Source organism: Acomys minous (genome assembly GCF_964271855.1).
Source record: "Acomys minous genome assembly, chromosome: 19".
NCBI classification, from domain to species: Eukaryota; Metazoa; Chordata; class Mammalia; order Rodentia; family Muridae; genus Acomys; species Acomys minous.
The window spans coordinates 32,985,686-33,002,132 of record NC_140499.1 but is presented as its reverse complement, the minus strand read 5'-3'; the positions used below and the strand labels follow the sequence as shown (position 1 = coordinate 33,002,132).

Genomic DNA, 16,447 nt, shown 5'->3' with positions numbered 1-16,447 from the left:
AAAGATAGATAGATAGATAGATAGATAGATAGATAGATAGATAGACAGATAGATACATAGATAGATACATAGATAGATACATAGATAGATACATAGATAGATACATAGATAGATAGATAGAATAATCTTTGAAGGGTATAATCAGCTTTTCACAGCTTTAATGGGAAAGCCATATAAATATGATGTGTGTATGTATGTGTGTGTGTGCGCGCGTGTGCATGCATGTGTGTGTGCGTGCGTGCGTGTGTGCGTGCGTGCGTGCGTGCGTGTGTGTGTGTGTGTGTTTACTCACATAAGTGTGCTCACATGTCTTCAGGCATTCATTTGTCTGCATGCATCTGATGGTCTGGGGCTGATCTGTGGAATCATTCTCAGCCACACTTTCTTCTGCTGAACACAGAGATTGCTAATTTGGCTAGCATATCTAGACAGATATCCCAGGGACCGCCCCCCCCAGTCTTCACCTCCCAAGCACTGAAATTGTAAGTAGACTACAATACTCCCCCAGATTTCCTGTCAGTAGTGCTCAGTGGGCCATTCAAACTGACACCAGAGTGCTGCAGAGAGAGCAGTCTTCTGTGTTCTATTCTTCTGCGCTGTTTCATATAGAATATTGGTGATGGGTCAGTGATGAACCCAAAGTCAGTACTCACGCTTGCATAGCAAGCTATTCATCCACCGTCTTCTCAGCTCTATACGTCCCTGTCTCACAGTATATCTTTATTCTTGCCCAAATAGAATCACTGGTATATGGAGGTGAATATGGGGTGAGATTTTCACACCAGCTTTGAAATTTGATAAGGGAAACACAGGCACAGAAAAGGGAGCAGCTTGGCAAGACAGCTAAGGTGGGAACCACCGCGACACAGCTGAGCTCCAACAACCAAGATCACATGGAACCTGCCAGAGTTGGAGCCAGCTTAGGAGATAGTCAATATCTGCTCTTTCGTTGATGACACCATAATCAAACCTATCTAGCTGGGCATGGTGGCTCATGCTTTTAATCCCAGCACCCAGAAGGCAGAGGCAGGTGGATCGCTGTGAGTTCGAGGCCAACCTGGTCTACAAAGCGAGTCCAGAACAGCCAAGGCTACACAGAGAAACTCTGTGTCAAAAAAAAAAAATCAAACCTATCTAATATGCAACCACCACACAGTCTAATAAAAAGCACTTGGGGAACATATTCAGCTTTTATAACACTGTGTCTCAGAGAAGCTGGTGTAGCTGTGTATGTGATAGATAGTTTAGCTTGGTATTGAATTCCAGGTTGCAAGGTCTACAGCTACCTTTGATCCTTTGTCCACAATTTATATCACTGCTGCTCAGCAGTGTGACTCATCTTGACTCCTGTCCTTTTCCTACATTTATGCTGCTTTTGTTCTCCCTGCAACACTTTAAAAATCTCTTTCTCTTGGTATTTTGTGTTTTTTATAATGACCAGGGTCCTTTACTCTGCTGGGTTCTTTGTATGCCTCTCTATCTAAAACTCATATTGTATTACATGGAATCATCTAATATGTGCCCATGTGTTTCTTTTCTCTATAGCCTCAACATCTCTTTTGAAAACATGACTGGTTGGATGTTAGGCTCCAAGGTTGATGATCTGCTGGCTTTATTCTGTTCTTCATCTTGTATGTAATTCTTCTTTTTGCTACTGGGATAATTCATCAATGTCTTCCAAACTTCACAAACTTTTTTTAAAGCCTTCCATAGCTTTTTATTGTCCACAAACTCTTTCTTTTACTCTATGTTGGAGTCTTCCTTCCAGCAGAAAGCATATACCCTAACTCCTACTGGATACTTGTAAGCTCAAACTGTATTGGATGTACTATGCATGACCTGTTTTTCCTAGATATGACTACTGAGAAAAATATCATTTGTGGACTCCACACAGTAAAAGATCAACATAAAAAGTTAATGATAAAACAGATCAATTATAAGAATATGCTATAATAAAAATATGTAAATATAATCTCCTCAAGATTTTTAAGCTATAATAAGGATAGTTTACCACAAGTCACTAAATTACAAAAATCCAAATCTTAGGGGAGTGTTATTATGTTTCCTTCCTAGTTTTATAACACCCTGGCCTATTTCCCTTATCTGTCTGAGAACACTAATGTATTGGGGTTTTTTTTTAATGTTTCTTTTATTTAAATGCCTTTTCCTTCTCTGTGTTTAATTTGATAATGTAATCATTGAGTCATTGAATACATTCTATATACTTCTAATATTTATCTATTTTACCCCATGTATTCTTAGTCCATCCTCTTGACTGTTTTGTAACAGGCCCCCAGACCTTAGGGCAACTGATTCCACGATGATGGTATCATTTGGGCCATAAAACTTGTGAAAACAAATACCTAAGCCATCAAAGTACATAGTTTTGGAAATTTTTCTACATGTAAAAACTTTGCCTTTTGGCTTCTGTAGTTTTGTGTCTGGCCAACTGTTTTTGCTAACTGAAGTATGTCAAACCAAGATTTTTTTGTGCAGAAAAGCTCACCCTGAGAGAGGTTCAGGGCTACATAGAGATCCCAAACACCCAGTGTAGTCACTAGTTGGCTAGTAAGAACTTCCTATTGTCTTAAACCCATGTCTGAGTAGTCTTCTCTCGTGAATACCCCACAACAGTATCCCAGAATTCTTGAGTACTGTGGTCATGCTCACCTTATTCCTCAATGATGCTTAAATATAATATTTCATTAGCTTTGCGCCCAGCCCTGTCTTCAGCTTGGCTTAGTCTACTGGTGAGTCTTTGCACTGGTAATGCTTTACTTGGTTCAATAGGATTTTCCCACTCTGTGGGATTTTTTTTTTCAGATTTTCAATTTTCTTGCTGAGTCTTTCTTCTGTGTTATTGTTTTTTGTTTATTGCTGATTTTCTCTCCCAGTTTGCTCATTTTTCACTCTGTCTTGCTGACTTTCTTCTCCCTATCCTAAATTGATTCATCTGTTTGTTCATTTCCTTTCTAAAATCACTGATCATGTTTTCCAGAAAAATCTCTGAATTCCTCATCTGTCATTTTACCTATTTCAGTGTCTTTGAACTCAGCAGTGGGGAGCCATGAACTTTGGAGAGCTGTGCTACATCTTCATGCTTCCTGCTTTGCTATGTCATGGTTGTGTATCTACTGGCTTGGATATGTCTTCTCAGTTTATGGAAAATCTTAGCATTAGCAACCTAGTCTTTAAAACTCACTTCCCCAGAATACTCAGCAAGGAGAAAGCAAAATGCAGTAGCAGCATCAACATGAAACCATTCTGCCCTCCCCCAGGAACGGCACAGCTCACTTCTCTGCCCCACATTATCTTTTTGAGTGTTCACTATTTTCCTTTATCTTGTCATTTCCTTCACTGGTTTCCAACACTCTTCCTCTATTTCTGTTTCTGGGATAAAAGCTATGCTTTCATATTCTGGTTCCTTTTTTCATCAGCCCACACAGAAGTGGCCTCTAATATGCCATTTCCCAGGAAGGAAAGGACTTTGCATTGCTTCAAAAAGTTCTTCTACTAGCTGTATCTTTTACCTTCTAGCCCGAATTTTCAGCCACTTTAAGACTTAAAATTCAACAGAAATTTTATTCTCATTTTATAAAATGCATAGATAATTATATTTATGCTTGATCCATGTGAATGACAAATGATAACATCATAGTGCTCAGTCCTTCGAGAGACCCCTGTCCCTGACAGCCAGGGTCCTTAGTTTAAAAACAACAACACTTGTTCATTTACATAAACTCAAAGAAAATCCAAGAACCTAGAGTATAGCTTATAGGTTGATCACTTGCTTAGAACACATGTTAGAGTTCAGGAATAGCCACACACTGACCACTCGAACACCAGATTCAGATTGATGGAAGTTTATTTGAACAATGAGCAAGAAATGACTGGCCAGGCCCACAATCCAAATTCGGGAATCAGACCAGGACCCCAGTCTGTTTCTAAGGCAGGCTTTTTATAAGAAGAAAATATAACCAGGTAACAACCAGATAACCAGGTGGGAAGGCAGCATTACACCATTTTGATTAGCTAAACATAAGAATTTTGTTCTGAGAACAATGTACTCAGGTGGCTAGACAAAACATTTTAGGTTGACTGACTGGGATATAGGCTTGGGCACTTTTCAGTTCCCCACCGTTCTGGGAGAAAGGAACAAATTGTAAGTAAAAGGCTAGTCAATCTTCCAGGCAGGTAGAGACGAAGAACCTGAACTTAATCTCACCTTATGATCAAAATGGCGACTTGGAAGCAAAATGGCTTCTGACATGCTAAGAGCAATTGCTGGTGTTAGCAGAGGAGCCACGGTTATGCTAGGAACTGAAGTAGGTCTCAACGGAGGGGCTACAGAGTTTAAGCAGGTTAAGGAGGGTACAACACACGCATGCCCTTGGGTTGAATCCTGAGTTTGTAAATGAAAGATAAAGAAAGGAAAGGAGGGAGGAGGGGGAGAATAAAAGGAAAGGAACCTTCAAGACTTGGAGTATACCTCTCAGTGGGAGAGTATACGCTTAGCTTGCAAAGACAATGAGTTCCATCCCAGCGTGGGAAGAATCAGGCAGATAAAGTAAAGGAGGTGGAGAAGGAGAGAGGAAGAGGAGGAAGTAAGATAAAGAAGGCAAAGACCACGAGGGAGAAAGGAGGAGAGAGGGAAAGAGGGACAAGTAAACCCTCCCCTTTGTAGGGACCAGAGGCTCTTCAGTTTCCCAGCTGACTACAGGTTGTGTGGGAAGCTTTGGGGCTTTCGGAAGGTGGGTTTTCCTAGGATTCTGCTGCCTCTGAGCAACCTCTCAACAGTAGTCCTGGAAGCAACTACAATAAACTCATGGGTTGACTAAGCTGAGGAGTGTTAGAGGACTTAGTGGCACACCCTGGTCTCTGTCAGGAGCCTGAGAAGCCATTAGCCTGCGCTCTCTGTTGCCCTCAGTGTGTCGAACCCAGGACTTCCTTGTGTTTGCTATCTGTGGCTGTATGAAAAGGCTCTATCTTTGCCTGGTGACTATCTGAGCCTTGGAGCCTGGCTTTGAGTCATCCCAGACTTCCATTGTCCCATGCGGCTTAACTATACTTAATAAATCTGCTCTATATTTTTTTAAAAAAAATATATATATATTAAAATGAAAATGAAATTCCAAAAATGAACTTAGGTGTGGTTTAAGAAGCAGGCAATCAATTCCACTGAAACTGGCAAGTTCTTTAAAGATTGGTTTATTTATTTTTAGCACATAAATGACTTTTCAAGCTTAGACTGTCTCAATCTGATGGGCACTCTCCTAACCGCTCAGCTCTTCTTATCCTCATCTCTTCCTCGTGCCACTTGGCATCTCTAAAATTCTTTTGTATTTTCTCAAGAAAAACACCCCCCTCCAGCCGCTTTCACGGGGATCTTGCCAGCACTGCCCTCCTACGGACAACAGTGCTTTCTCCAAGAAAGCCACCTGCTGGCCCACTGGCCCCATGTCAACACTACAGTTTCTATCCTTACCCAGCACTTCAAAGCTGCTAGAAAATATTCCATCCATCCTTTGTCTGTCTCTTTGCCTTTTTCCAGATGCCACTCCAATTTTGCCACCATTCTGAGGCATTGGATTCAATCCCAGGCTTCTTCAAAACAGCTTTTTTTTTTCTTTCCTAATTTGTTGAATCTCTTTTGTGGTTTGAGTGTGAAGCGTTCCCATGGGCTCCTGTTGCTTTCATATTTATGGCTATTCCTTTTCTGAGATAAATTTATTTTTAAATAAATAGTTGTGAAATTTTAATGTGCAAATGAGTTAATGAAGTTCAGCTGTCTTGTAAAACAAAGGACCATGGACTTGGTGAGAAGTAATAAATAACAGAAACTTACTCTCATGGTGCCAAAGGTTGAAAACCTGAAATCATGACCTAAATGGTAGGTTTCTGGTGTGGACGCTTTGAGGCTGCAGGTGGCCACTTTCTACCTCAGCGCACACATGGTATACTTCCACCCATGCAGGTAAAACACACAAACACATAAAATAAAAAATAATTTTAAAATGTTCAGTGTAAAATTTTACTGGCACTGATATTCTAGTCCTCACTCTGCCCTGTATTGGTATAAGCTACTAAAACAGCTTAAGATGCCTTCTACCTCATTATGGATGTAAATAGTCATAATCTCTTTACAGTTTTCAACTTCCCCTTTGTCTCTGTCTCCACTGGAAGACAGAGCTCCAGGTGAGGGTCCTCTGTCTCTGAGATGCATGCCCCAGGTCACTACCTCATCACTGATGTGATGTCTCAGCTGGAATACACTTTGGAGCAATCCTCCTCTAGCACTGTACCAAAGTAAACTTCTCCAGACCGTCACCTTGCTATAGGCAATTCTTCCCCATTGCCATCACTGTTTCAAATCAATTGTGTTTACATATATATATATACCACACGAGAGAACAAACTTCATAATCTTTTCCATGATGATATCACAAGCACAAAGTATGTGAAGCCATGAACATCTGCTGACAAGTTAATTAACAAAGCTCCATTTACAGCCTCTGCTTGTTTTCAATCCTCACAATGTCCTGGTCTGTGGTATAAATCTTCAACATACTGGAAAAGAATGGCAGCCTAAAAGACACATTTCCTGCCAGATGTGGTGGCATGCGTCAGAAAGCCAAGGACTCTGGAGGAAGACTAAAAGTTCAAAGTCATCTCTGGTTGCACAGTAACTTTGAAACTAAGCTAAGATGCACAGAACCTTGGCTGAGAACAAATGATAGAAAGAAAGGAAAGGGGCGGGGAATGAAGATTTACACTTTCAATCTTGTCTTCAATTCAAATCCAAGTGCTGCTTAATGTGAAACAATATTTAATTAGCCTGGTCCTTACAGCCTCCATGTGAGAGATCTCAGCTTTGTTTCAAGTGAATCTTGGGGAAGTGATACTATAGCTGCTAGTAAGAACAGAAACTCTATTTTCAATGTTTCCAATCTTTTGTGCACTTTAAAATACACAATTGGAAGTTTTGAAATCTACCATCGAATTCTAAATCAAGAAAACACAAAGATGTATGCATCTGGAGTTTAAAGGAAAGACATAATTCATTTATTATGCTAGCATACATGGAGTTCCGGATGCAATGCACAGACCCGTCATGGTAGCAACACTTATATCTCTGCACTCATGAGGTGAAGGCAGGAGAATCTGAAGGTTAAGGTCTTGGCTACATGAGATCCAGATTTTTTTTAAGTATTTTTAAATTTTTATTTGTTTTTATTTTATGTGTACTGGTGTTTTGCCTGCATGTATGTCTGTGTAAGGGTGTCAGATCTTAGAGTGATGGGCAGTTGAGAGCTGCCGAGTGGGTGCTGGGAATTGAACCTCAATCCTGTGGAAGAGCAGTCAGTGCTCTTAACCACTAGGCTGCCTCTCCAGCCCCGAGACCCAGTTTTTCAAACAAAATCTTTTTTAGTCTATAATATTTGTTAACTACTTTTGAGATAGTTTGAACATATTTCCTAGGCAAGCCCAGCTATATTGACAATCCCAGGAAGTTCCGGATGTCAAGCCAACAGCTGAGAGAAATGAAATAAAAAGGAGAGGAACAACATACCCAACTTATGACACACAATGAAAGCAGTGCTAAGAGGAAAGCTCATAGCACTACGTGCCTTTATAGAGAAATTGGAGAGATTCCCAAATTAGCATCTTAACAGCACCCCTGAAAGCTCTAGAACAACAAAAAAGCAGACACAGCAAAGAGTAGATGACAGAAAATCATCAAATTCAGGACAGAAATCAATAAATTAGAAACAAAAAGAACAATTAAAGAATCAATGAAAGCAAGAGCTGGTTCTTTGAGAAAATCAACAAGATAGACAAACCTTTAGCCAAACTAACCAAAGGCAAAGGGACAGTATTCAAATCAACAAAATCAGAAATGAAAAGGGAGACATAACAACAGATAAAGAGGAAATCCAAAGAATCATTAGGGCTTGCTTCAAAAGCCTTTATGCCACAAAATTTGAAAATCTAAATGAAATGGGCAATTTTCTTGAGAGATAGAGACTATCAAAATTGAATCAAGGTCAGGTAAACAAATTAAACAGTCCTATATCTCCTAAGGAAATAGAGGCAGACATAAAAAATCTTACAACAACAACAAAAAAGCACCCAGAGCCACATGGATTCAGCACAGAGTTACAGAATTCTACCAGATCTTCAAAGAATACCTAATACCAATTCTCTCCAAACTATTCCACAAAATAGAAACAGAAGGAGCATTTACCAAACTCGTTCTATGCCACAGTCACCTTGGTACCTAAGCCACACAAAGACCCAACAAGCAAAGAGAATTTCAGACCAATTTCTGTTGGAGGTTGGTCTGATGTATTTTGATAATAATTACTGCTTGCTGTCTCTGTGACCTACCTGTACCTTGCCTAGGAGCCTAACCTGTTTGACCAATAAAAGGCCATCACACCTGGGAAAGACAAATGGGATAGGCGTGGCTATTATTCCAGAGCTGGAATCTTGGGAAGAAGAGGGACCAGACAAGAGGAGAGGAAAAAGGAAGGTCTCCATGGGTTAAGTGGAAGAGGCACATGGCTGGCATGGATGGAGGATTTGGCCCAGATGCAGAACATTAGCAAATATCCTATACCTGCCCCACTATGGGGAATAGTTTAGGGGCTTAATATCTGCCCTGCCCCAGGTTAACTAAGGCTATTTTAAAATATAACAGGTGTCCGTGTCTTGACTGATCACTAGAGGATTAGAAAATACTGTCATAATAATAATTATAGGCCTAATAATGTTTACTTATTACTCATAAATCAACTACAAGAAAACACCAAAAATATAATTCACCATGACCAAGTAGGCTTCATCTCAGACATGCAGGAGTGATTCAAAATATGGAAATCCATTAATGTAACCCATCATATAAAAAAACTGAAAGAAAAAACACATGATCATCTCCTCATGATGAAAAAGCATTTGATAACATCCAACCCACATTCATATTTAAAGTCTTGGAGAAATCAGGGATACAAGGCACATACCTCAACATAATAAATGCAATATACAGCAAGCCAATAGCCAACATCAAAATAAATGGAGAGAAACATAAATCAGTTCTACTGAAACCAGGCATAAGATAAGGCTGTCCACTATCTCCTTATCTCTTCAACATAGTACTTGAAGTCCTAGCTAGAGCAATAAGATAACTAAAGGAGATAAAGGGAATACAAATTGAAAAGGAAGAAGTCAAATTATCACTATTCACAGATGATCTGATAGTGTCCATTAGTGACCCCAAAAATTCTATTAAGGAACTCCTATAAACACATTCAGTTGAGTGGCTGGATAAAAAATCAACTCCAAAAAATCAGTAGCCCTGCTGTATACAAATGACAAACAGGCTGAAAAATTAAGGGAACTACACCCTTCTCAATAGCTACAAGTAATATAAAGTATCTTGGTGTAACTCTAACCAAGCAAGTGAAAGACTCATATGAAAAAAAAAAACTTCAAGTCTTTAAGGAAGAAATTGAAGAAGCTATCAGAAGATGGAAAGATCGCCCATGCTCATGGATCAGGAGGATCAATATAGTAAAAATAGCCATCTTACCAAAAGCAATCTATAGATTCAATGAAAATCCCATCAACATTCCTACACAATTCTTTACAGACCTTGAAAGATCAATTTTAAACTTCATATGGAAAAACAAAAACCCAGAATAGCTAAAACAATCCCATACAATAAAAGAGCTTCCAGAGTCATCTCCATCCTGGATCTCAAGCTGTACTAACTATAGAGCAACAATAATAAAAACAGCAGGGAACTGGCATAGAAATAGGCTGATAGATCAGTGGAATTGAATCGAAGACCCAGAAATAAACCTATACATATGGACACTCGATTTTTGACAAAGAAGCCAAATCCATACAATGGGAAAAGATAACATCTTCAAAAAATGGTGCAGGTCTAACTGAATGTCTACATGGTTAAAATGCAAATAGATTCATATTTATCACCATGCACAAAACTGAATTCCAAGTGGATTAAAGACTTCAACATAAAACCAAACACACTAAATCTGTTAGAAGAAAACGTGGGAGAGAGCCTTGGACTCATTGGCACAGGAGACAACTTCCTGAATAGCTCATTTCTAAGATCAACAATTAATAAATGGGACCTCATGAAACTGAAAAACTTCTGTAAGGCAAAGGACACTGTCAACAGAACAAAATGACAGCCTGCAGACTGGAAAAAAGATCTTCACCAATCCTACATCCGACAAAGAGCTAATATCCAAAATATATAAAGAACTCAAGAAATTAAACACTACCAAACCAAATAACACAATTAAAAATGGGGTACAGAGCTAAACAGAGAATTCTCAACAGAGGAACACTGAATGTCTGAGCAACAACTAAAGAAATGCTCAACTTGCCCAGTTATCAGGGAAATACAAATCAAAATGACTCTGACATTCCATCTTATACCTATCAGAATTGCTAAGATCAAAAACTCAAGTGAGAGCTGGTGATGATGTGGAGATAGGAAATGACTCTTCTATTGCTGGTGGGAGTACAGACGTGTACAACCATTTTGGAAATCAATCTGACCCTTTCTCAGAAAATTGGAAACAGTGCTACCTAAAGACCCAGCTATTCCACTCCTGGGCATTTACTCAAAAGTTGCTCCACCACACAACAAGGGCATTTGCTCAACTATGTTCATAGCAGCTTTATTCATAATATCCATAATCTGGAAACAATGTAGATATCCCTGAACCAAAGAATGGATAAAGAAGTTCTGGTACACTTACACAATGGAATACTATTCAGCTATCAAAAACAAGGAGATCTTGAAATTTGCAGGCAAATGGATAGAACTAGAAATTATCATCCTGAATGAGATAACCCAGACCAGAAAGACATGCATGGTATACACTTACTTATAAGTGGATATTAGCCCAACATAGATGTCCTCTGAGAGATTCCACCCAGTGGGAGATTGGGACAGACACTGGGACATGCAGCTGGACTCTGGTCAAAGAGCTGAGAATTGTATGCAAGAGTTGGGGCATGGAGATTGTCAGGAGCTCCACAAGAATACTATCAAGGCTGCTGGATCTGGACCCAGGGGGACCTGCACAAACTGATGCATCAACCAAGGACATGGCAAGAAGAGGATCTAGACCAATGGACAGCTCATTCTCCACGTGGTCGGGGGGGGGGGAGGGCGGTGGGGGCTGCCTCTGACAAGAACTCTGGTGCCCTTGATTTGATCACTGTCCCTTAGAGAAGAGGTCCTGTTGGAGACCCACTAATCAGGCATAGCCAATGGAGAGCTCATTCTCCACGTGGTTGGTCGGGGGGGGGGGGGGATGAGGGACTGCCTCTGACAAGAACTCTGGTGCCCTCGATTTGATCACTGCCCCTTAGGGAAGAGATCCTGTTGGAACACAGAGGAAGGGAATGTTGACTATCAAGATGAAACCTGATAGGCTGTGGTCAGACAGTGGGGGAGGAGGACCCCAACTGTCATAGGTCATGGGGAGGGGAAATAGAATGGGAACAGGAAGATAAGAAAGAGCAAGGGGATTACAATCGGGATGTAATGTGAATAAATTATAATAATAATAATAATTTTTAAAAGCCACCACTATGTTACAATGAATATTTGTTAATAAACATTCAGGGGGAAAAAGGATAAAGGAAAGTTATAAATGGATGCCAATCTATAATTATCTTCTGTACTGACAAAATAACCTTACATCCACCAGACACCAGCAGATGATACCACAGAGCAGTGCTTCTTAATAAACCACATCAATGACTTGGGCTTAGGCTCTGGTTGTTACTCTTCCTTGGAGAACTTTCTAGACTCAGTTTCAACAAGTATCTAGTGGAAATATTAGAATAAATCATCTCTAAATGGATTCCTGTTCAAATCCTAGTATGTCATTGTAATATTTTTAAATATCTTCTTAAGCCTTCTGGCCCAATATATCTGACAGACATATTTGTGAGGCAGGAAGTGTTGAGGACTTGCTTACCCTGTCTTGGCAGAGTTTGGCCATCGACTGCCAGCATCCAAGCTGGCCCCTTTTTTAGGCAAAATTCTGTCTGTGGTAGAAATGAGGACCTTTTGCCCAGTGGCTAGTTTGAATATCAAGATGGGGAAGCTGGAGAGATGGTTCTGTGGTTAAGGGCACTGGCTGCTCTTCCAGAAGACCCAGGTTCAATTCCCAGCATCCATACAGAAATTTACCATCATTTGTAACTCCAGCCCCCGGATTCAATGCCCTCTGCTGTCCATGTGGGCACTGCACACACAATGGTGTACATGTAGGCAATTATGCATACACATAAAATAAAAATAAATAGACCTTTAAAATGTCAAGGTGGTAAGTTTCATTGGCTTGAAAAAAATCCTGAACATAATAGCTCATGCTCTAATAGAGACAAATTAAAAGGATATTATAATAGAGACAAAAAATGTCATTTTTCCAAGATTCCTTAAAGTCTATAATCTAACACTATCTCACAGACTATGCCCTTTGATCCATGTGTATTTGTGTTCCCCAGTTAAACTGTAAATACTTTCAAAGCAATTATACTCCTTTCTTTTCTAACTTGTTCTCACAGCACTAGGTGTACACGTGACACCATCATTTCTAATGTCCAAAATGAATAAAGATCAGACCTGCAAGTCATTCTCCAAGAGTTCAGAATAACACGGCCACAGTTATACTCATAACGGCCTCAGACCTTCAGGCCAAAACCGATGGTTATCTTGTCTATCCCAATAGAAAAATCATTTAACATGACTCCTGATGTCCTACATCAAAGACTTGGGTTTTCATGCAATACTAAAATGCATTTTTATACATGGAACAAACCTATGCTTTTCTCATTTCTGGCTCATATATCAAGAACCACAGATATTTCTGAAGCATTATTTCACTTTTTCCTGAACAACTTTCCAGTTTAAATAAAAAGCACATTAAACAAAGAAAAGCATACAAATTTTCCCCAGCGTTTTCCAACATAGATCATTAGCTTAAATTGATTATAAAAAGGGAATGACAAACAAGATATTAGCTGAGAGCACAGCAGTCCTTCAGCCCAAGCTTAATGGGTCCTGGTGAGATGGTTCTGGACTCCAGTGCCCAGAAGCTAACACTGTGCAGAGTTTTGGTGAGGATGACAAGGAGCCCAGCCCTCTGACAGCCATCCTCCCACATCCCTCATGCTAACTCTGCTGGCCCAGGCTTTTCACACAGCATCCAAGGTGCCTTCCAGAAGATGTCGAAAGACCTCCCCACAGCAAAAAATCAAACATGTGCTAGGGGAATCTGGCTATTGATATAATAAAATCTCTAAGACTTTCTACTACAGAAACTAAACAACTTTTGCTCTATGAAGATTAACCTGTGACATTAAAAGGCAAGTAAGCTGTGATTCAGCTCACTGCAGGCAAGGCAATTTCAGCAGATCTGGACAGAAAGCAAATGTAAGCACAGGTTTCTTATGTATTCAATCAATATAATATATAATCTTAAGATACTAAAGAAGCAGAGTCAGGGGCTGGAGAAATCACTCATCAGTTAAGAGCCTTTGCTGCTCTTGCAGAGATCTGGGTTGGACTCCCATACCCACATAGTGGCTCAGAATCACCTGTAACTCCACTTCCAGGTGATCCAATGTCCTCTTCTGGATTCCACAGGCACCAGGCACTCATGTGATGCACACACATTCATGCAAGCAAAACAAACTCAAGAAGAAGAAAAGAGAAGGAAGAGGGAACACAGGAGAAGAAGAGGAGGTGGGGTAAGAGTGAGGAAAAGGAGAGTGGAGGAGGAGCAGCAGCAGCAGCATATGGAATCATACAAAGACAGAGGTGCTTAGACCATCAACTAGACAGTAAATATCCAGGCCTGGCACTCAATGGACTAATTTTTTTTCTACTGTGCTGAAATTCTCTAGTGAGAAGATGGTGTTAATAAAGTATAAAGTCTGAACAATTTTATGTACTTTTGCCACATGTGTTCTGTCATATGTTCTAAAAAAAATTGCAAAGAATACTATAATTAACCATAAATTGTTAATGTTGATTAATTGTAATTGCCATTATATCTCTGGCTACAGAGATGCAGTACATGGAAACAGAAGCCATTGATGTTAAAGAGATGAAATCAACTGCTGTGAAATGCCAGTCCTTTGGGGGAATGGTGGCATCAGTCTCCCTAAAGAGGCACACAGCGTTTGTTGTTAACATGCTAACAGTTACTATGTTAACATGTTCAGTGATTTACCTTTTTCAGGGGGCACCAAACATACATATTCTAGGCACATAAAAAGTTTTATCTTGAAAGCAAAAAAATGAGCACAGTATGCTCATGCTACTCCAACTAAACAATATATGTCAAGTGATGTGCTCATGTGTCACTCTAAACGTTACCACAAAGAGGTTAATATACTCAAAACATGGTCAGAAGAACTCAGATACTGTTACAGTCTGCAATCGGGTATGTGTTATTTTATTCATTAGGAGGTAGAGACAAGAGGACCCCGTCATCTGACGATTTCAAAGGCAGCTTGATTTAAAAATACAAGTAGATGAGAAAGATCCATTTCGCAACACACTGGTTTTAGTTAATAGTAATGTGTTATATATTTGAAAAGTACTAAGAGAGAGAATTTTGAGTGCAACTTTCAGTTGGGACAAGAAGCTGAGAAATAAAAAGAAGAGTCCCTGGGGATGAGCAGAAGGAGAGCAAGCATGTCGTGAGCTGAGGAAAGACCAAGCACTCATTTTCCAGTGCCAGATTTCTCTTAGAAGTTAGCTAAGGGCCAACTTTAGTTTGGAGAACTCCACACACTGAATAAGTGGCAGTTGATCTTCACTCAAACTTCCTTCCAACTTAAAAATTCCTTAGTCTGGGAAGATGAAACGTGCCAATCATTAATAAGATTAATGATTCTTTCATGGCTCAGTAAACCCTAAATGGCCAATCACTAATAGAGAGATAACTTCCCCCAAACATTTAACCCCAGATTTTAAAAACTTAGATTTCAGAGCTGGTGAGATAGCTCCGTGGTTAGGGGCATTCATTGCTCTTGAGGAGGACCCAAGTTCAGTTCTCAGCACCAAGATCAAACAGCTGACAACCACCTGTCACTCCAGCTTCAGGAGCTCTGATGCCCCCTTCCGGCCTCCACAGACAGCTGCACCTGTGTGCACATACTCATTCACAGACACATGAAGAGAGACATAATTTTTAAAATGAACATTTTTTTAAAAAAGATCACGTAGGACTCGGTTTCCATTGACACTTTTCGAAAAATAAAGCAAATGGTCCTTACAAACTAGCAATTAGCTTCATTAATCAGAACAAAGTTGCTCACTTACAGATCATAGGTAGAGAAAAACACGAAAAGAGAAGCTGCCTCTTCTAGAATATTCTCCCAGGCTAGCTCTTCACATGAACAGAATTCATGCAGACCAGTTGTACCTTGTGTAAACTGAGAAGTGAATTATTCATTCCAAATTAGCGTCTGTATCTCCAAGTTTAATCAACAGGTGTTCTTCCGCCTGAAAGAATCACGAATGTGCTTTGTGGAAAGTATGTGTTAGCAATGGGGAGGTGGGAGACGGAGTCTAAATCAATCACTTTACTGGCGGTATCTTACTAGCTCCCAGCTATAAAACTTTGGCAGGACTGATAGCCAAAACTGTGTCAGTTTCAGGCAGCTGTGGCTCCCACACACATTCTATAGTCTTTGCACTTTATAGAGTTACACAATTTGTGTAGAAATCATGCACTGAATAAAAGGTTATGTTCTATCAATGAGGCTAAAATTCTGTACCTATATCCTTCAGTGAAAATGACTTCTATCCTGCTCTGACACATTACCCACAAACAACATAACAATAGCATAATTTGTATAGCACACTTAAAATATTTATAACCAGTGACTACACTAAAATGAGCTGAGGCAAGAGGATTACAGGTTCAAAGACTGCCTGAGCTTTGGTGGCGCTGCTGCCCCAAAGTAAGATAGTGAAGGAAGAGGAATGGAGAGACAGCTCAATGGTAGGGTTTGCCTGGCGTACATGAGTTCAAGAAATCTCTCCTAGTCAAGAACTTTCATCTGCCCAATACTGTGGTCCATGCTGTGATCCTGCCATATCCTGCCTCAGTGGAAGACTCAGTCCCGAGCCTTAGGCCAACTGTTTTCATAGCTCTGCTTTTCCTACTAATGACAACAAGGCCTGCGTGCCTTACCAACCAACATTGCCTCAGGCAGATGCTCTGGGGCCAAAACTGAGCCCGCACTGCATTGCTCCTAACAATGAGAGAGTAGGCTCAGCAGTCAAGAACACTGGCTTCTTTCCTAGAAGATTCAAGTGTGGTTCCCAGAACCCTGGAAGTACCTCACAGCCACCTGTAACTCCAGTTCCACAGGACCT

The 16,447-nt window shown here is 40.1% G+C and overlaps 1 long non-coding RNA gene across 1 annotated transcript in view; it reads right to left on the bottom strand.

Moving 5' to 3' along the window:
• LOC311590119 overlaps positions 1-15,572 on the bottom strand; it is a 35,063-nt gene extending 19,491 nt beyond the window's left edge. Inside the window, exon 1 of the long non-coding RNA XR_014776772.1 lies at positions 15,489-15,572. This is a non-coding gene — a long non-coding RNA (uncharacterized lncRNA). The remainder of the gene's footprint in view (positions 1-15,488) is intronic.
• Positions 15,573-16,447: the final 875 nt, after the last annotated feature.